Raw genomic sequence first — 14,820 nt, 5'->3', positions numbered from 1 at the left:
AAAAACTGGAGGACCAAACAGGGATAACAGGGAAGGCACTACAATGGATCAGGGAATACCTGTCAGGAAGACAGCAGCGAGTCATGGTACGTGGCGAGGTGTCAGAGTGGGCACCTGTGACCAGCGGAGTCCCACAGGGGTCAGTCCTTGGACCAGTGCTTTTTCTGGTATTTGTGAACGACATGACGGAAGGAATAGACTCTGAGGTGTCCCTGTTTGCAGATGACGTGAAGTTGATGAGGAGAATTTATTCGATCGAAGACCAGGCAGAACTACAAAGCGATCTAGACGGGCTGCAGACCTGGTCCAGCAATTGGCTCCTGAAGTTCAACCCCACCAAGTGCAAAGTCATGAAGATTGGGGAAGGACAAAGAAGACCACAGACGGAGTACAGTCTAGGGGGCCAGAGACTACAAACCTCACTCAAGGAAAAATATCTAGGGGTGAGTATAACACCAGGCACATCTCCTGAAGCACACATCAGCCAAATAACTGCTGCAGCATATGGGCGCCTAGCAAACCTCAGAACAGCATTCTGACATCTCAATAAGGAATCGTTCAGGACCATGTACACCGTGTACATTAGGCCCATATTGGAGTATGTGGCACCAGTTTCGAACCCACACCTAGCCAAGCACCTAAAGAAACTATAGAAAGTGCAAAGGTTTGCAACAAGACTAATCCCACAGCTAAGAGGTATGTCCTACGAGGAGAGGTTAAGGGAAATCAACCTGACGACACTGGAGGACAGGAGAGATAGGGGGGACATGATAACGACATACAAAATACTGAGAGGAATTGACAAGGTGGACAAAGACAGGATGTTCCAGAGTTGGGACACAGCAACAAGGGGACACAGTTGGAAGTTGAAGACACAGATGAATCACAGGGATGTTAGGAAGTATTTCTTCAGCCACAGAGTAGTCAGGAAGTGGAATAGTTTGGGAAGCGATGTAGTGGAGGCAGGATCCATACATAGCTTTAAGCAGAGGTATGATAAAGCTCAAGGTTAAGGGAGAGTGACCTAGTAGCGACCAGTGAAGAGGCGGGGCCAGGAGCTTGGACTCGACCCCTGCAACCTCAACTAGGTGAGTACAGTACACAACTAGCACCACCACACACAGTAAGACACAGTACACAACTAGCACCATCACACACAGTAAGACACAGTACACAACTAGCACCACCACACACAGTAAGACACAGTACACAACTAGCACCATGACACACAGTAAGACACAGTACACAACTAGCACCATGACACACAGTAAGACACAGTACACAACTAACACCATGACACACAATAAGACACAGTACACAACTAGCACCACCACACACAGTAAGACACAGTACACAACTAGTACCACCACACACAGTAAGACACAGTACACAACTAGCACCATCACACACAGTAAGACACAGAATACAACTAGCACTAACACACACAGTAAGACACAGAACACAGTAAGACACAGAACACAATTAGCAGCATCACACAGTAAGACACACACAGTAAGTACACAGTACACAACTAGCACCATCACACACACAGTAAGACACACAATAAGACACAGTACACAACTAGCACCACCACACACAGTAAGACACAGTACACAACTAGTACCACCACACACAGTAAGACACAGTACACAACTAGCACCATCACACACAGTAAGACACAGTACACAACTAGCACCATCACACACAGTAAGACACAGTACACAACTAGCACCATCACACATAGTAAGACACGGTGAACCTAGTAGCGACCAGTGAAGAGGCGGGGCCAGAAGCTGGGACTCGACACCTGCAACCTCAACTAGGTGAGTACAACTAGGTGAGTACAGTACACAACTAGCACCATCACTCACAGCAATATACAGTACACACTGTAACACTTACTGAGGTAGTCAAGTTGATGTAGTGTGGAGGTGACAATGTGGTGTAGTTGTGGCAGGAGACAGCCAGACAGGTGGTCACCCACCACAGCCAGGTAGAGGGTCCTCAGCTTGTGACACTGTTGTAGGAGCCTCAGTCCTCCACCAGTAAGACTACCAATGAACCCTTCCAGGTAACTCCTGTACCAGGATAAAACACTGATGAACACCTCGCTCTTATTGACTCACCACCTACACTGTATATTACACCAAGTGATAGTGAACAACGTTACACTGTATATTACAGCCAGTGGTAGTGAACACTGTTACACTGTACATTACACTAAGTAGTAGCGAACAATGTTATACTGTATATAACAACAAGTGGCAGTGAACAACGTTACACAGTATACTACATCAAGTGGTAGTGAACAATGTTACACTGTATATTACACCAAGTGGCAGTGAACAACGTTACACAGTATATTACATCAAGTGGTAGTGAACAATGTTACACTGTATATTACACCAAGTGGCAGTGAACAACGTTACACAGTATATTACATCAAGTGGTAGCGAACAATGTTACACTGTATATTGCACCAAGTGGTAGCGAACAATGTTACACTGTATATTGCACCAAGTGGCAGTGAACAATGTTACACTGTATATTGCATCAAGTGGTAGCGAACAATGTTACACTGTATATTACATCAATGTATATTGCACCAAGTGGTAGCGAACAATGTTACACTGTATATTGCATCAAGTGGTAGCGAACAACGTTACACAGTATATTACATCAAGTGGTAGCGAACAATGTTACACTGTATATTATGCGAAATCTAAGGGAAAAGCAACATCCAGTACTGGGCCCCTTCTTAGGCGGGATGGGACATAGATGAGAGCCAAAGAAATGAGTGAGATACTAAAGTCCCAGTACGACTCAGTGTTCAGCGAGCCGCTGCCCACACTAAGGATTGACGACCCAAATGAATTCTTTATGAACGAAGCCCAAAACTGGGTCATCTCAAAAATCTCGAATATTATCCTAACTCCACAAGATCTTGAAGAGGCAATAAATGACATGCTCATGCACTCTGTCCCAGGCTCAGACTCATGGAACCCCGTGTTCATGAAGAACTGCAAGAAGCTCCTATCACGTGCCTTCAGCATTTTATGGAGAGGGAGCATGGACACAGGGGTCATCGCACACACACTAAAAACAACAGACATAGCCCCACTCCACAAAGGTGGCAGTAAAGCAATTGCAAAGAACTACAGACTGATAGCACTAACATCCCTTATCATAAAATCTTTGAGAGGGTTCTAAGAAGCAAGATCACTAACCACCTAGATACCCATCAGTTACACAACCCAGGGCAACACAGGTTTAGAGCAGATCGCTCCCACCTGTCCCAGCTACTGGACCACTATGACAAGGTCCTGGATGCTGTAGAGGATAAACACAATACAGATGTAGTATACACAGACTTTGCAAAAGCTTTCGACAAGTGTGACCATGGTGTAATAGCACACAAAATGCGGGATAAAGGAATAAAGGGAAAAGTTGGTAGATGGATCTACAACCTCCTGACAAATAGAACACAAAGAGTAATAGTAAACAGAGTAAAGTCCCAAGCAGCCATGGTAAAAAAGATCTGTTCCACAAGGCACAGTACTCGCTCCCATTCTATTCCTCATCCTCATTTCTGACATAGACAGAGATGTAAGCCATAGCTCCGTGTCTTCCTCTGCAGATGACACCCGGATCACCATGGCAGTGACCTCCATCGAAGACACTGCGAGACTCCAAGTGGACATCAACCAAATCTTCGAATGGGCCACTCAAAACAATATGAAGTTCAAAGAGGAGAAATTTCAACTACTCAGATATGGAAAACTTGAAGAAATTAAAAATGTATCATGATATACGACAAATTCTAACCATACAATAGAGTGGAAAAGTAATGTGAATGACCTGGGAGTGATAATGTCAGAGGATCTCCCCTTCAGAGACCACAACAATGTATCTACCTCATCAGCTAGGAAAATGGTAGGATGGATAATGAGAACCTTCAAAACTAGGGACACCTAGCCCATGATGATTTTCTTCAAATCGCTTGTGCTCTCTAGGCTGGAATACTGCTGTACACTAACGCCCCCCTTCAAGGCTGGCGACATTGCAGACCTGGAGAGTGTACAAAGAACTTTCACGACACACATAAGTGCGATAAGGCACCTAAACTACTGGGAACGGTTGAAGGTCCTTGATCGGTATTCCCTCAAACGCAGGCGAGAGAGATACATGATAATATACACTTGTAAGGTCCTAGAGGGATTGGTACCAAACCTACACACGAAAATCACTCCATATGAAAACAAAAGACTCGGCAGGAGATGCAACAATTCCCCGATGAAAAGCAGGGGCGGCACGAGTACACTGAGAGACAACACAATAAGTGTCCGGGGCGCAAGACTGTTCAACTGCCTCCGAGCCTAAATAAGGGGGATTACCAATAGACACGTGGTTGTCTTCAAGAAGGCACTGGACAGGCACCTAGAGTTAGTGCCTGACCAACCGGGCTGTGGTTCGTACGTCAGCTTGCGTGCGGCCAGCAGTAACAGCCTGGTTGATCAGACCCTGATTCACCACGAGACCTGGTCTCAGACCGAGCCGCATGGGCGTTGATCTCCGAAACCCTCTCCAGGTAAAAAACAGTGTTAACAACAACAGTGTTGTTGATGTTAAACATTGCTGTTTAACACCAACAACACTGTTAACAAAAAGAGCAATGTTAACACCAACAATAATGTTAACACCAACAACGATGTTAACACCACCAACAATGTTAACAAAAGCAGCAATGTTAACACCAACAACAATGCTAACAAAAGCAGCAATGTTAACACCAACAACAGCATTATCATCAGCAACAACGTTAACACCAATGATGTTAACACCAACGTTAACACCAATGATGTTAACACCAACAGCAATGGTAGCATTAGAACAATGTTAACATTACAACAATATTAAAACCAACAGCTATGTTATAGACAACAGCAATGTTAACCATCCATCAGACTACCTCATAGGTACCTACCCAAATATGCTATTCCTAGCTCCAAACAACCCCATAGAAGTTACACTCATCATCAACACCCTTAAAAACAAGGCAGGAGATATAAACAACTTGCCTGCTTTTATGTACAAAAAAGCTTCTCAAGTATTGTCACTAATTATTGCAACACTCTTTAACAAATCCATTGAATCATCTACCTTCCCAACAATCCTCAAAATAGCGAGGGTCACTCCGATCCATAAAGGAGGTGACCAAGCTGACTTGAATAACTATAGACCAATATATAACAAAAAAAGGCACAATACCGTGACTGGAACGATACACAGATAACCCGCACATAGAAGAGAGAAGCTTACGACGACGTTTCGGTCCGACTTGGACCATTTACAAAGTCGCACTAACCAGAAGTGGAGCAGGACGGCTATATATAGGCAGGAAGAGGTAGTGGCAGTAGTAGTAGTAGTAGTAGTAGTAGTAGTAGTAGTAGTAGTAGTGGTGGTGGTGGTAGTGGTAGAATTAGTAGTAGTAGTAGTAGTAGTAGTGGTAGTGGCAGTAGTGGGGAATAAGGAGGAGGAGCCAGTCAAATACAAAGAAAGGGGAGCCCACCGAGGGAGAGCAAGTGCACAGAGGTGGGTGAAAGGGGAAGTGGTAAAATAAATAATGAAGGAACAGAAACACGAGACAGAAGAAAGACAACCCAGAGGAGAAAAAGGAAAGAGGAAAGGGGAAGAGGGAGAAGAAGAAAAAGAAAAAGAAAAAATGAGGAGTCAGGTTAAGTCACGGGTGTTCTGAAATTTGGAGCATTTTACAATGTAGTGGGAGAGGAAGGCATCAACAGAGACGAAGCCAGGGCTAAGATTCATGCAAGGAAAGTTGTGTATTAGAGAGGATTCAACTAGACGGCGACTGTTAGAGTTGGATGTAGGGAAGACAGTTTTAGCAGAAGACCAGTCAATAGGATGGCTATGATCTCTGACGTGACAGAAAAGAGCATTGTTAGTGTCGGCAAGCCTAACACTATTTTTGTGCTCCCTAAGTCTGTCAGAAAGAGATCGACCAGTTTCTCCAAAGTATTGAAGGGGACAGGAGGAGCAAGAAATAGAGTAGACACCAGGAACATCTGTAGAGGGAGGAGAGGTATGAACGAGATTAGTGTGAAGAGTGTTAGTCTGGTGGAAGGTAAGATTGATGTCTAAGGGACAGAGAGAATTGTTGAGATTAGAAAGATCGGAAATGTAGGGAAGGCAGAGGACAGAAGAGTTCCCAGGAATAGAGAGTTTGGGAGAGAAGAAATTACGTTTAGCACGTGAGAGAGCAGAGTCTATGAAATGGGAAGGGTAGCCAAGACGGGAAAACGAATTATGAAGAGTGGAAATTTCTGCTGGAAGGAACTGAGGATCACAGATGCGGAGGGCACGGAGAAAGAGGGAGATAAGAAAACTTTTCTTGACAGGGGAAGCATGATAGGAAAAGTAGTGAATGTACATGCCACTGTCCATAGGTTTTCGATGAAAGGAAAAGGAAAAACCTGTATCGTGAGAAGTTATCAAGCTATTCTGTGTGAAGGGTTAAGATAAGCCAGCTAGCAACTAACCCAGGTGTTTACCCCAGTACTCAAGTAAGCCACGTGAGTAGTCTTCATCGCTTGTGATTCAAGCTCCAAGCAATTCTGAGTGCTCTTTTTCATCACTGTGGTGTTGTGGTATTTCGTGGGTGTATTTTAAGCCAGCCAGCTTAGAATATCTTCGCGCCAGTGTGGGTGTCCTCAGTGAGGCTTACGCCATTCATCCCATAGGCCCACTCACCACATGTGTCTCACCACCCCCGGTCTTAGCCCTGCTAAGCCCACCCACCCACTCACCACGCGGCCTCAGACACCTCACTCAGCAATTAACCCACTCACCAAACCTCTGCCAGTGTTTGGTACACTACAAAGGGTTATAGCACCATATTTTAAGGACCACATAGGGGGTCAAGAGCTAGAGTGTGTTTTGCACCATCATTGAAAGCCTCCTGTGTGTGTCTATCGTCGATTTAAGTGCAATTCTACGATCAAGTGTGCTGAGGAGCAGTGAGTCAGCAACCAGTCTCCTCTACTCTCCACTACCATCAACCTTATTCTTCACCAAGTCGTTACAGCGATAATATTTTTCATAGAGACATTTGCAAGTGTTCAGACATTTCTTTTTGTGTTTTCAGTGATTTTTTTTTCTCATAGTGACATTCAGTGACTCTCGATCAGACTCAGTGTTTGTTTGCAATAATCTCTTTATCTCCTTAATTCAGTGTTAATTTTCGTGCATTATCTTATGTCTGTTGTGTTGTGTGTCCTTTTATACACTCGAAGTAAGTACTTAGTTATTTTCCTTTGTTGTGTGTGCAACATATGAGCAGTATGGAACTTGTGTTTACACTTCAGAATCACCTAGTGTTCTCAGTGTTCCAGTGAAGTATTTCAGTAATTTTTCACCTTATATTCTGCATCACAACTCAGTGTTATCTGTTGCATTTTTTTTCCTAGCATTTGTGTATTTTTTTTTCGTTCTCTGTGTGTTGAACTTTTTTTTTTGTGTTCATATTCTTTCATTCAGCCAGTGTCTAATTTGTCTTATTTCCACAGACAATAGCGCCATTGTTTTGTGCAAGCAAGATAATTATTATATTATCAAATTTTTCACACATCAAGTTTCATTGCAAGAAAATTCTAGTATTGTGTTTATGTTGATGTGTTGTGTTCTGCATCACTGTAAGTGTTGTGTTCTGCATCACTGTAAGTGTTGTGTTCTGCATCACTGTAAGTGTTGTGTTCTGCGTCACTGTAAGTGTTGTGTTCTGCATCACTGTAAGTGTTGTGTTCTGCATCACTGTAAGTGTTGTGTTCTGCATCACTGTAAGTGTTGTGTTCTGCATCACTGTAAGTGTTGTGTTCTGCATCACTGTAAGTGTTGTGTTCTGCATCACTGTAAGTGTTGTGTTCTGCATCACTGTAAGTGTTGTGTTCTGCATCACTGTAAGTGTTGTGTTCTGCATCACTGTAAGTGTTGTGTTCTGCATCACTGTAAGTGTTGTGTTCTGCATCACTGTAAGTGTTGTGTTCTGCATCACTGTAAGTGTTGTGTTCTGCATCACTGTAAGTGTTGTGTTCTGCATCACTGTAAGTGTTGTGTTCTGCATCACTGTAAGTGTTGTGTTCTGCATCACTGTAAGTGTTGTGTTCTGCATCACTGTAAGTGTTGTGTTCTGCATCACTGTAAGTGTTGTGTTCTGCATCACTGTAAGTGTTGTGTTCTGCATCACTGTAAGTGTTGTGTTCTGCATCACTGTAAGTGTTGTGTTCTGCATCACTGTAAGTGTTGTGTTCTGCATCACTGTAAGTGTTGTGTTCTGCATCACTGTAAGTGTTGTGTTCTGCATCACTGTAAGTGTTGTGTTCTGCATCACTGTAAGTGTTGTGTTCTGCATCACTGTAAGTGTTGTGTTCTGCATCACTGTAAGTGTTGTGTTCTGCATCACTGTAAGTGTTGTGTTCTGCATCACTGTAAGTGTTGTGTTCTGCATCACTGTAAGTGTTGTGTTCTGCATCACTGTAAGTGTTGTGTTCTGCATCACTGTAAGTGTTGTGTTCTGCATCACTGTAAGTGTTGTGTTCTGCATCACTGTAAGTGTTGTGTTCTGCATCACTGTAAGTGTTGTGTTCTGCATCACTGTAAGTGTTGTGTTCTGCGTCACTGTAAGTGTTGTGTTCTGCATCACTGTAAGTGTTGTGTTCTGCATCACTGTAAGTGTTGTGTTCTGCATCACTGTAAGTGTTGTGTTCTGCATCACTGTAAGTGTTGTGTTCTGCGTCACTGTAAGTGTTGTGTTCTGCATCACTGTAAGTGTTGTGTTCTGCATCACTAAGTGTCCAAACTTTTTTGTTCTGTGTTTTAGCAACTATTATTTTTCATGTTTCATTGAACAAATTCACTCTTAGTGCAATTTTTAAGTTCTTCTTTTAGAGTAAATTGTTCTTTTGCTTGTTAAGTGTTGTTTAAGTTGTAGTTAAGAGTTAATGTGTTCACTCAGTTCATTCCTTGATATATTTCTTTTCTTGTGTGTGTAATATTTTTTATTATTGCACATAGACTCATTTTGCAATAATTCTTGTGCAAAGATTGTGTTGCCATTAAAGTTTTTCTTGCAGAAATTTTATGCAGTGTTGTGCAGTACTTTTTGATTAGCAATTGTTATTTGCAATATTGCTACAGTTTATTTCAGTGCAGTTTCATATGCTCTGTTCTGTGCATAATATTTTATTCTTTCTGTGCCATTTTATTTTATTTCAGTGAATTGTGTCCCAGTTTGTTTTATTTTTGCACAAGCTTTATTGAGTCCATTTTATCATTTTATTGTGTATTTCCCTATTGCATTGAAAGTAAAGACAACTCACTGTGCCATTCATTCTATTTAAAATAAAAGTTGAGCAAATTAGATTTGAGTAAAGTACAAGTTCTCTTGACTTTCAAAGTGTTGTTTGTTCAGATAAGCATTTTCTCTGTGACTGTGAGTTTCTTTGCTTACTGTGTGACCTGTCAATTTTTAATTACTTATGCAGAATAGTTAAGCATTTTCTTCCCATTTAAGTTCACTGTTTTGTGTGTTCCTCAGTTACGTTTTCTTTTGTTTCTCTAAATTCTTGTTTTACATTTTGCAAATATGTCTCAAGTTTTCTTAAGCGATGCCTCAGCACATGCTGCTAGTACAACCATTAATGCGTCAGCCCAAAATTCGAGTAACTCCTTATCAAACAATTACCTGGAGTTTACCTGGAGAGAGTTCCGGGGGTCAACGCCCCCGCGGCCCGGTCTGAGACCAGGCCTCCTGGTGGATCAGAGCCTGATCAACCAGGCTGTTGCTGCTGGCTGCACGCAAACCAACATACGAGCCACAGCCCGGCTGATCCGGAACTGACTTTAGGTGCTTGTCCAGTGCCAGCTTGAAGACTGCCAGGGGTCTGTTGGTAATCCCCCTTATGTGTGCTGGGAGGCAGTTGAACAGTCTCGGGCCCCTGACACTTATTGTATGGTCTCTTAACGTGCTAGTGACACCCCTGCTTTTCATTGGGGGGATGGTGCATCGTCTGCCAAGTCTTTTGCTTTCGTAGTGGGTGATTTTCGTGTGCAAGTTCGGTACTAGTCCCTCTAGGATTTTCCAGGTGTATATAATCATGTATCTCTCCCTCCTGCGTTCCAGGGAATACAGGTTTAGGAACCTCAAGCGCTCCCAATAATTGAGGTGTTTTATCTCCGTTATGCGCGCCGTGAAAGTTCTCTGTACATTTTCTAGGTCGGCAATTTCACCTGCCTTGAAAGGTGCTGTTAGTGTGCAGCAATATTCCAGCCTAGATAGAACAAGTGACCTGAAGAGTGTCATCATGGGCTTGGCCTCCCTAGTTTTGAAGGTTCTCATTATCCATCCTGTCATTTTTCTAGCAGATGCGATTGATACAATGTTATGGTCCTTGAAGGTGAGATCCTCCGACATGATCACTCCCAGGTCTTTGACGTTGGTGTTTCGCTCTATTTTGTGGCCAGAATTTGTTTTGTACTCTGATGAAGATTTAATTTCCTCATGTTTACCATATCTGAGTAATTGAAATTTCTCATCGTTGAACTTCATATTGTTTTCTGCAGCCCACTGAAAGATTTGGTTGATGTCTGCCTGGAGCTTTGCAGTGTCTGCAATGGAAGACACTGTCATGCAGATTCGGGTGTCATCTGCAAAGGAAGACACGGTGCTGTGGCTGACATCCTTGTCTATGTCGGATATAAGGATGAGGAACAAGATGGGAGCGAGTACTGTGCCTTGTGGAACAGAGCTTTTCACCGTAGCTGCCTCGGACTTTACTCTGTTGACGACTACTCTCTGTGTTCTGTTAGTGAGGAAATTATAGATCCATCGACCGACTTTTCCTGTTATTCCTTTAGCACGCATTTTGTGCGCTATTACGCCATGGTCACACTTGTCGAAGGCTTTTGCAAAGTCTGTATATATTACATCTGCATTCTTTTTGTCTTCTAGTGCATTTAGGACCTTGTCGTAGTGGTCCAATAGTTGAGACAGACAGGAGCGACCTGTTCTAAACCCATGTTGCCCTGGGTTGTGTAACTGATGGGTTTCTAGATGCGTGGTGATCTTGCTTCTTAGGACCCTTTCAAAGATTTTTATGATATGGGATGTTAGTGCTATTGGTCTGTAGTTCTTTGCTGTTGCTTTACTGCCCCCTTTGTGGAGTGGGGCTATGTCTGTTGTTTTTAGTAACTGTGGGACGACCCCCGTGTCCATGCTCCCTCTCCATAGGATGGAAAAGGCTCGTGATAGGGGCTTCTTGCAGTTCTTGATGAACACAGAGTTCCATGAGTCTGGCCCTGGGGCAGAGTGCATGGGCATGTCATTTATCGCCTGTTCGAAGTCATTTGGCGTCAGGATAACATCGGATAGGCTTGTGTTAATCAAATTTTGTGGCTCTCTCATAAAAAATTCATTTTGATCTTCGACTCTCAGTCTGGTTAGCGGCTTGCTAAAAACTGAGTCATATTGGGACTTGAGTAGCTCACTCATTTCCTTGTTGTCATCTGTGTAGGACCCATCTTGTTTAAGTAGGGGCCCAATACTGGACGTTGTTCTCGATTTTGATTTGGCATAGGAGAAGAAATACTTTGGGTTTCTTTCGATTTCATTTATGGCTTTTAGTTCTTCCCGCGATTCCTGACTCCTAAAGGATTCTTTTAGCTTAAGTTCGATGCTTGCTATTTCTCTGACCAGTGTCTCCCTACGCATTTCAGATATATTGACCTCTTTTAGCCGCTCTGTTATTCTTTTCCGTCGCCTGTAAAGGGAGCGCCTGTCTCTTTCTGTTTTACATCTACTCCTCCTTTTTCTTAGAGGAATAAGCCTTGTGCATACATCGAGTGCTACCGAGTTAATCTGTTCTAGGCATAAGTTGGGGTCTGTGTTGCTTAGTATATCTTCCCAGCTTATATCGGTTAGGACTTGGTTTACTTGGTCCCACTTTATGTTTTTGTTATTGAAGTTGAATTTGGTGAATGCTCCCTCGTGACTAATCTCCTTATGTCGGTCTGGGGCTCCGCGCATACATGACTGAACCTCAATTATGTTGTGATCTGAGTATATTGTTTTTGATATGGTGATATTTCTTATCAGATCATCATTGTTAGTGAAGATGAGGTCTAGTGTATTCTCCAGTCTAGTAGGCTCTATTATTTGCTGGTTTAAATTGAATTTTGTGCAGAGATTTAAAAGCTCGCGTGAGTGTGAGTTTTCATCAGAGCTGCCTCCTGGTGTTATTACTGCAACAATATTATTTGCTATATTCCTCCATTTTAGGTGCCTTAAGTTGAAATCCCCCAGGAGCAAGATGTTGGGTGCAGGAGCTGGAAGGTTTTCCAGACAGTGGTCAATTTTTAACAGCTGTTCCTGGAATTGCTGGGATGTTGCATCCGGAGGCTTGTAGACTATCACAATGACTAGGTTTTGGTTCTCGACCTTTACTGCTAAAACTTCCACTACATCATTTGAGGCATTTAGCAGTTCTGTGCAAACAAGTGACTCTGCAATGTACAGGCCAACCCCCCCCTTTTGCCTGTTCACTCTGTCACATCTGTATAGGTTGTAACCTGGGATCCATATTTCGTTGTCCAAGTGATCCTTTATGTGGGTCTCAGTGAAAGCCGCGAACATTGCCTTTGCCTCTGCAAGCAGTCCACGGATGAAAGGTATTTTGTTGTTTGTTGCTGGCTTTAGACCCTGTATATTTGCAAAGAAGAATGTTATCGGACTGGTGGTATTGTTGGTACTGGGGGGGGATTTTTTTTCCGGCATTAGTATCTGTATCTGTTGGTTTGGAGTGGAGGCCATCGACTGTGGTTCCACTCCAGGAATGACTGGATTTGGTGTACGATTTCTGCCATTTCCTGCCAGTTTTTTTTCCTTCCTGGCACTAAAAAACCTCTCCCTCTTGAGTGGCTGTGGCTACCCAGGTTTTCCCATGGCCTGGATGTTTTGTATCTTTTTGTCCCCTTTAGATGGTATGCCTGGCAATTTAAGTTATAGCACAGTCTTTCCTGTACTGAAGAGGTACACAGTTCAGGGTGAAAAAGCTTACAGGAAGGGAGTTTGCATTTTCCTGTTGTCATATGGGCATGGCATTTCCTAGGGTGGTCATAGTTGCACGTCCCATCTGTTTTTCCAGATTTCCCATGCCAGCAGATACCGAGTGCATAGTATGTGCACAGGCTTGGTTTCCGTTTGCCTTGGGTTTCTGTGACTGTATTCCCTGTTGGTGCATGTTTCCCTGTCTTACTTCTATCCTCCCTAGCACCAACAATGGAGCTCCCACCATTTGTTTTTGGTAATATATCCTCACTATTGCTAGTGGAGTCCTCTTGTTTGCTATTTCCTGCGGTATTTCTAGTTTGCAATATTGGTTTTATCTTATCTTTGACTACACTTGTTTCCCTACTATGGCTCCTGTCCCCTATGAGGTCATTCATATGTATTCCTTCCTGCGTATAATTCCCGACTACCTGGACAAAATCTCCAGCTTCACCATTACTGTCTCCCAGGACAGCATCTCCAGCTTCCCCATTACTGTCTCCCAGGACAGCATCTCCAGCTTCACCATTACTGTCTCCCAGGACAGCACCTCCAGCTTCACCATTACTGTCTCCCAGGACAGCACCTCCAGCTTCCCCATTACTGTCTCCCAGGACAGCACTATCAGCCCCCCATTTACTGACTACCAGGACATCATCTCCAGCCTTACAGTTTCTGACTACATGGCCAGTATCAAGGGCAGTACCATTCAGCCCGGACTTTTTATGTTCCCATCTGTTGTAGAAAGCTTCCAGGTTTTCTATGAAAGCAGCTTTGATGTTGACCTCTTTTAATACCCTTGTGATTTTAGTCCACAGATTTATCTCATTTGGGCATACCCAAAAACACTTCCCTGTTTTAATACTGCTTGTAGCTAGTTCTTGGATATCTGCACAAGGGGCGTGACACCAATTTCCACAGAAATGACAATTTATGCATGTGGAAGCCCGTTTGTTTGACTGACCACAGACTACACACAGCTTCATAATGATTTGAATGGTTGATTTACTGCAATTCTACTAGCAACCTCTTGAATATTCTATTAATAATCTGCTAGGTGGTGCACAACGAAACCGTTTGAAACCAGTCCAGGGTTCGGACCAGTCAAGGGTTCGGACCAGTCAAGGGTTCGGACTAGTCAAGGGTTCGGACCAGTCTATCTGATCTGATCAGTGGGTCACTTATTTAAACCATACTGGTCGGTGATTTGAGCTAACACATGAAGGATCTACTGGAAATTATCTACCCGAGTAATATGTGATTTGATTGATACAAAAGTATAACTTGCGTGTTGAAGAGCCGGTGACTGCTGGCACTCCTACAATGACGAACGGTCGAGCCTCCACCTTTGTTTATCAATCGCTGTATCTAGCTTCTCTATTTATTTTTTTTTTTCGTCTCCACCACAATAAATGCTATATTATCACTATAGTTGACTGGTGCAAATTTTGGAGGAAGGGCGCTTTTTCTGTAGTAATAATTGCTTCTCGTTGTGTATATTGCGACCGCTGGTAACTACAGGTTATATGAAATTCACAGTAACGTCTGGTATTTCAAGAAAAAGAAACTAATGAAAGTCACTCCACTCCACTAAGTACCATTATAATACTGGTTAGTTGCTACTAGAATGCTGTATTCTGCTATTCACTGGTATCACTAGATTATATGCGAGTACACTAGCAGGCCAGGAAGATTATTAAAAC

The sequence above is a fragment of the Cherax quadricarinatus genome, unplaced genomic scaffold (assembly GCF_038502225.1).
Source record: "Cherax quadricarinatus isolate ZL_2023a unplaced genomic scaffold, ASM3850222v1 Contig1541, whole genome shotgun sequence".
Taxonomy (NCBI): Eukaryota; Metazoa; Arthropoda; class Malacostraca; order Decapoda; family Parastacidae; genus Cherax; species Cherax quadricarinatus.
This window is presented reverse-complemented; position numbering follows the sequence as displayed.